General features: G+C 39.6%; 1 long non-coding RNA gene across 1 annotated transcript; it reads left to right on the forward strand.

The window, feature by feature from the left end:
• The first annotated feature begins 256 nt into the window (after nt 1-256).
• On the forward strand, nt 257-4,626 carry LOC127484855 (uncharacterized). Its single transcript, XR_007912037.1, has 3 exons — nt 257-448; nt 568-688; nt 4,446-4,626. It is a non-coding gene; the product is annotated as an uncharacterized lncRNA (long non-coding RNA).
• The last annotated feature ends 3,021 nt before the right edge of the window (nt 4,627-7,647 follow it).

Genomic DNA, 7,647 nt, shown 5'->3' on the forward strand with positions numbered 1-7,647 from the left:
GACATTTCATTCTATTCTTTCCGCAGGCTCCTGTTGTCTGAGCTTTGGCGCTCCTGTGTCAAGTCATAAATGTAATTGTCCATGGAAAATAGGGAGTTCACGGAGTCCGCGGTGGAACGAGAATGTTCCTGATGTGCCAACATTTCTGACGAGAGCCTGCAGTAAACTGGGGCACAACACTTCTCCCCTAACTGGTTCAACAACCTTCTTTAGAATCTTGCTGTTGTGATGCCTCTCATTTCGTACGCCTTCTGAGGCAAATGAAGGCAGTTGATCCATATGTGGAATGTTGGGACAATTGTATAAGTCTTTTGATTTTCTCTCTTGCATCTGTGTTGTGGCCTACTTGTGCTTCTAGGTCCTGTTGCTGACTACATATTTCCACATCTCTCCTGGGGAATGGATCTCCTACTGCTTGGGCGAGTCACCACTTTGAGTGTGTTGAATTGTATGTTAGTCACTGTTTTTACCAAACTGTCTAGTAGATATTTCTTAATGTTTCTGACGTATTCATTGTTAACTGATAAACTTTTTCCAAGTTTCATGGTTCTTTGGTCATTTCAATAGGATTATAAAAGGAAGGATTTTGACACGTGTGCTGAAATCATTATCTTTTCTGCATACTGAAACGCTTTGGAGTAAAGTGTATTGACGTCTTCAATTCACTTTCAAATACATCAAAAATAAGGTAAGTTATGGATAGATGTGCATGATAAACCAAATACAGCTAAATATTAATTCTAGAACACAGAGAGTAGGCATAAGAATGTTCATTGTGTAATTCTTGTAATTGTTTTTGTGTATTCGAAAATTCCTAATAAAATGTTTAAAAATTATTATTTTCATACTAGGATATGATTTTCTTAAAGTTTTTTTGATTAACATGTAATATTTGCATACTTTTACAGGATGCAGTGCATGCAGCTTAATTGATTTTTTTTGAATATTTATTTTATTTATTTGAAAGAGTTACAGAGAGAGAGAGAGAAAGAGAGAGAGAGAAAGGTCTTCCATTTGCTGGTTCTCTCCCCAGTTGGCCACAACAGCCGGAGCTGCGCCAATCCGAAGCCAGGAGCCAGGAGCTTCTTCTGGGTCTCCCACTTGGGTGCAGGGGCCCAAGGACTTGGGCCATTTTCTACTGCTTTCCCAGGCCATAGTAGAGATATGGACCAGAAGAAGAGCAGCTGGGACCAGAACCGGCATCTGTATGGGATGCCGGCATTTCAGGCCAGGGCTCTAACCCACTGCGCCACAGCGCCGGCCCCTTAATTGATTCTTTTTTTTTTTTTTTTTTTGACAGGCAGAGTGGACAATGAGAGAGAGACAGAGAGAAAGGTCTTCCTTTGCCGTTGGTTCACCCTCCAATGGCCAGTGCACCATGCTGATCCGAAGCCAGGAGCCAGGTGCTTCTCCTGGTCTCCCATGCGGGTGCAGGGCCCAAGCACTTGGGCCATCCTCCACTGCACTCCTGGGCCACAACAGAGAGCTGGCCTGGAAGAGGGGCAACTGGGACAGAATCCAGTGCCCCGACTGGGACTAGAACCCGGTGTGCCGGCACCGCAGGCAGAGGATTAACCTATTGAGCCGCAGCGCTGGCCCTTAATTAATTCTTAAACTTAACTGTCCTTCGTCAGTTATTTGGAGAGCATACTCAAGTAATTTCATAAATATGTACTGGGAATGTATATTTTCTGAGCCTATGATTATCTTTCGCCATCTCAAGATGTCTATATTTGGGTTATCACCTTTGTATAATCAAACTTCCATCTAAACTAGGTTGTTTTGTTAAACCTTAAAAATTCTCCTTTGAGTCCTTGTGCTGATACTTCCACAACTTGTTTTGAAAACAGAAATATCCCTGGTGCTTAAAACAATGCATATCAGTCATTTAATAACTATTTGTGTAATGAATGAATGAATATCTCTATTTCTCCTTCATTATCTGCACTTCTCAAAATTGTTTTCTTTGGCATAACTCAGCTTTTTGTTACTATATAGCTAAATACCTGAGAAGAATTTCCTAGGAAGGAAGAATCATTTTGGCTCACTGGTTTGGAAGTTCACAGTATAAGATCTGGCAGCCCCATTAGTCTGGTATCTGATGAGGGTAGAAAATGTTTGGAAGGAGGATAAATGGTGAGTCAGGAAGCAGAGACACAGGGAGTATGCTGTTCCTCCATACCCATGTGGCTTTCTTTATAAAACCATCATGATTCCATCATGGGTTTCACTGTAGCAGCCTAATCCAATCCAATCAATTCTCAAAGGCCACACCGTCAGACACCATAATTGGATCAAGCCTCCACCCTTAACCCATTAACCATTAACATAAAATGTCAGGGTATAAATACCTACATGAGTTTGGGGAGTCAAACCCGATGTAAACCATACATACATACATATATATGTGTGTGTGTATATATATGTATGTGTATGTGTATATACATATATGTGTGTGTATATACTCTTAGTTCCCTTTATTTATCCTATTCAAATTTGGCTTCTATCCTCACAATCCAACTGAAACTACTCTTGTTAGTATGACCAGTGGGCTCCAGGTTGCAAGTCAAATGATCATTTTACTAACTTTTAATTCATGCTTTCATCAGGATTTGACACGGTTTATCACTCCCACCTTCTTGAAATGTTTTCCTTGCTCAGTATCTGTGACATTAATCACAGAAGACTTGTAGGTTTGCCTCACACATCAACAAAGAAAAGAGCTGAGAGTGATTGGGACAGGAAACTAATGGTGATCAGCACATCTTTCTAAATGATGCTCTCGCATGTTGCTCCAAATCATGGGTCTCTATTTGTTTCCTTTGTGGGATCGAATTCAATTTTAAAGTATTTCTTTAAAAAAAAGCATTCATTAATTTGTTTGTTTAATTATTTATTCTAAATATAATCCTTATGACTTTTCTGAGCTTCATGAGGTCAGGAAACATATCTGTACTTGTTGGGTCCCAGCTTGGTCAACCAGGGATGGAGGGGTGTGCAGGGTCAGAAGCTGGAAGAAGATGGAACATGGTTTACTCAGCCAGCACCCGAACAACTCATGTGGTGGCTTGGGCAGGCTAACTTCAGAGCATTTTGAGGATTCATAGCTCTTTATTATCACAATGGTGGGTGAGAGTACACAAGAAACATATCAGTTTGCTTCTGTTAATTGACTAGCTACAGAGAAGAGGATTCACACTTCGCTCTGTCCTCAGTTTCTAATATATGTTTTACCGACAACAGACAGGCAGCTAAGGAGTTACAGAGAACTGTATGAGTTTCTGGGCCTGCTGACTAACAGAATTTGTATCAGCCTTCTGGGCCTGCTGACTAGCAGAAAATGCTTCAGCTACTGGGCCTGTCCAATTGCCATCATACCAGCTGCCACAGAGGCACAGATAAGGGAGAATAATAGTGTGGAAACTTGATAGACATCTTCTTCCCAAGTTCATCTCAACAGTACTGCTCACTGTTTCATCCCAAACACCTAGCATATTGTCTGACACAGAGTAGGAGCTCAAAATACCTTGTCGAGAAAATGAGTGAAACTAAACACATCTTTCTGACATCTTTCTGTTTCTTTCACACTTGAAAGACAATTTTGCTAAGTATAAAATTCTTGGGTCACAGTCACTTCCTTTCACAACTATAGATATAGACCTATTGTCTTTGTGCATTTAGTGATATAAGGAAGATCAGTTTGATTTGAAAACAATGTTTCATCTTGATTTTTTTTATTTATTTGAGAGAGAGAGAGAGAGAGTGAGCACTCTTATCCAGTGGGCTTGCTCACTAAATGCCTATAACAGCCCATGGGTGTGGCCAGAACAGCAAGCTTGGGACTCAATCTAGATTTCCCACTTAGGTGTCAGGAACCCAATTACTTGAACCATCACCGCTGCCACCCAAGGTCCCCATAATCAGAAAGCTGGAATCAAGATTTCAAAGCTGGCATTGAACCCAGAGCCTCCATTATGGATGTGGGCAACTTAACTGCTAGCCCAAATGTCCTCCCCACTTTTTTTAAAGGAAACTTTATTTTAAAATAATTTAGGTTCATAGGAAGTCTAAAATATGACACAAAAGAGATCACATGTATCCTTTATCCATTCCCTCTCCCTACTGACCTTGGTACAAAGAGTATAGACACGGGTGACCATGTTGTGATCAACATTCAGTACTGTTCCATAATGACAATGATCTCCTGGTGCTATACCTTTTCTAGCCTTTCCCCATCCTCTGCAATCCTTAATCTCTGCAATCACTAATCTGTTCTATATTACTCTACTTTAGTCTTTTCAAGAATGCTATATAAATGTAACTATAGTGTGCAACCTTTTGGGGTTGGCTTTTCTTCATTCAGCATGATGCCTTTGATACCCACTCAAATTATTGCAGGGAGCAATAGAGTGTGCCTTTAAATTCTGGTTTTTTTTTTTTTTCAGTATGAATGCCCTTTTTTGGCTATCACTTGAATGGAACAGAGGAAGGGATATGACAACTCCTAATCCTGGGAAGGCATCTTGTTCATCACCCTCTGAAAGCTCCCTTTATACTCTTGAGTATTATTTCAGTGTATGACTGTACCAGAGTTTGTTCAGCCATTCATTCATCAAAAGATGATTGGTTGCTTCCAATATTTTTGCTTCAGAAATAAAAGTTGTTACAAATATTTTCGTACATTTTTTATGTGAACATAAGTTTTTATTTATTGGACATAAATGCTCAAGGACAAAATTGCTGGGTTATATGACAATTGCATGTTCAGTTTTATTTTATTTTATTTTTTAAAGATTTATTTTATTTATTTGAAAGACAGAGTTACAGAGAGGTAGAGACAGAGTGAGAGGTCTTCCATTCGCTAGTTCACTCCCCAGTTGGCTGCAACTGCCAGAGCTGCGCCAATCCGAAGCCAGGAGCCAAGAGCTTCTTCTGGGTCTCCCACATGGGTGCAGGGGCCCAAGGACTTCTGCAGTTTTCTACTGCTTTCCCAGGCCATAGCAGAGAGCTGGACTGGAAGAGGAGCAGCTGAGACTAGAACCAGTGCCCATATAGGATGCCGGCACTTCAGGCCAGGGTGTTAACCCATTGCACCACGGCGCCGGCCCCATTGTTTTTTTTTTTTTTTTTTTTTTTTTTTTGAGAGAGTTACAGAGAGAGATAGAGACAGAGAGAAAGGTCTTCCATCTGCTGGTTCACTCCCCAATTGGCTGCAATGGCCAGAGCTTCGCAGACCTAAAGCCAGGAGCCAGGAGCCAGGAGCTTCTTCTGGGTCTCCCATGTGGGTGCAGGGGCCCAAGGACTTGGACCATCTTCTACTGCTTTCCCAGGCCATAGCAGAGAGCTGGTTTGGAAGTGGAGCAGCCGGGACTAGAACTGGCACCCATGTGGGATGCCAACGCTTCAGGCCAGGGCGTTAACCCACTGCGCCACAGTGCTGGCCCTGCATGTTCAGTTTTATAAGCAGCTGCCAAGATAGTTTTGTGAGTGGCTGTTATATTTTACATTCTCACCAGTAACCAGTGAGAGATACAGTTTCTCTACATTCTTGCCAGTATGGATTTGTTATGATTTCTTCTTTTAGCTGTTCTAAAAGTGTGTAGTGGTATGGTCTGAAGAGTTAATGATGTTGAATATATTTTCATATGCTTAGGCAACATCCATATAGCCTATTCAGTAAAATGTCTCATATATAATTTTATCTATATTGATATAGATAGTTAGAGAGAGGGAGAGAGACACTTCCACCCACTGGTTCATTCCTCAAATGCCCACAACTGCTGGAGTTGGGCTGGATCAAAACCAGGAGCCAGTAACTCAATCCAGGTCTACCATGTAGGTGGCAGGAATAAAACTAATTGAGTCATTTCCTGCTGCCTCTCAGTCTCTACATTAGTAGGAAGCCAGAATCAGGAGCTGGAGTCAAGACTCAAACCCAGGTAATCTGATATGGGATGTAAGCATCCCAACCGGTGGCATAACCATAGGCCAAATACCTGCCCCTCTTAATATATTTTGTTTATTTTCTAATTGCATTGTCTGTATTGTATTCTTGAATTTGGAGATTTCTTTATAAATTTTAGATACGTTAGCAGATATGTGGCTTGCAAATGTTTTCTCCCAGTCTATACCTTGACTTTTCATTCTCTTATGGTGCTTGGCAGAGCAAAGATCTGTAATTTTGATGAAGTCCAATTTGTTAATTTTTTCATGGATCATGCTTTTGGTGTCAAGTCTTCATCAAGCCCTAGATTCTGAGAATTTGTTCCTGTTTTCTTCTAAGATGATTATTTTTACATTTTATATTTAATTCTATGATCCACTTTTAGTAAATTTTTACATAAGATTTGAGGTTTATGTTTAAGATCATTTATTTACCTATGTATACCTGTTCCAGCACCATCAGAATGCTGGAGCATCATTCAGATCAATTGAATTATTTTGCCTCTTTGTCAAAAATCATTTGGCGTGACTTGTGTGAGTCTATTTTTGGATTCTCTATCTGCTCCATTGATGGATGTGTCTATGTTTCTACCAATAACACAGTCTTGATTATTGTAGCTATATGTCTTAAAGTCAGGTAGAGTGAGTCTTCCTAATTTATCATTCTTTTTCCACTTGTTTTAGCTATTACAGTTCCTTTGCCTTTCTATATTAATTTTAGAATAATCTTTTCTACATCTACAGAACATCCTGCTGAGATTTGATTAAGATTTTCACTTAACTTGTATATCAGTTTTAGTAGACTTGCCATCCTTATTGAGTTGAATCTTTCACAGTATTGTCTCCATTTATTAAAGTCTTCTTAAAATTTTTTTAATGATATTCTCTAGATTTCAGGGTATAAGTCTTGCATCTTTTGTTAAATTTGTTTTCTAAGTATTTTATTCTTTTTGATGCTTTCATAAAAGGAATTAATTTATTAATTTCATTTCTTGAATTGTTTATGGCCAGTGTATTTATATACACTTTCCAATTCCATATAATTGATTTTTGTGTATGAATCTTCTATCTCGTGACCCTGATGAACTCGTTTATTCATTCTAATATTGTTTATTTATGATATTATTTCTTATATATTGTTAAATTTGATTAGCTAATGTTTTATCTAGGATTTTTGCATCTCTGTGACATTGGCCCACAAAATTCCTTGCATTATCTTTGTTGGGTGTGGTTATCAAGATTATTTTAGCCTCACAAGTAGAGTGAGGGAGTGGATCTATGCTTCAATTCTCTTAAGATTTTTGATAAAATTGGAAAGATTTTTCTCTTGAGTGTTTATTAGAACATCCCCATAAAGCTGTTGTGGCATGATATTTTCTTTGTGTGAAAATGTTAACTGCTGTTTCAATGGTTTTTTAAAAAGACTTATTTGAAAAGCAGAGTAACAGAGGGGGGGGGGATAGAAATGCCTTCCATTTGCTGCTTCACTCCCCCAAATGGCTGCAACAGCTGGGTCTGCAGCAGGTTGAAGCCAGGAGCTAGAAACTGCATCAGGGTCTCCTAGGCAGGTGGTAGTACTTGAGCCACTGTATGCTGCTTTTTCGGTGCATAGGCAGGGATCTGGATTTGAAGCAGACTAGTTGGGAATTAAATCAGCACTCAGATATGGGATGCTGGCATCACAGATGGAGGTTTAAACCGCTG

This window comes from Oryctolagus cuniculus, chromosome X (assembly GCF_964237555.1).
Source record: "Oryctolagus cuniculus chromosome X, mOryCun1.1, whole genome shotgun sequence".
NCBI classification, from domain to species: domain Eukaryota; kingdom Metazoa; phylum Chordata; class Mammalia; order Lagomorpha; family Leporidae; genus Oryctolagus; species Oryctolagus cuniculus.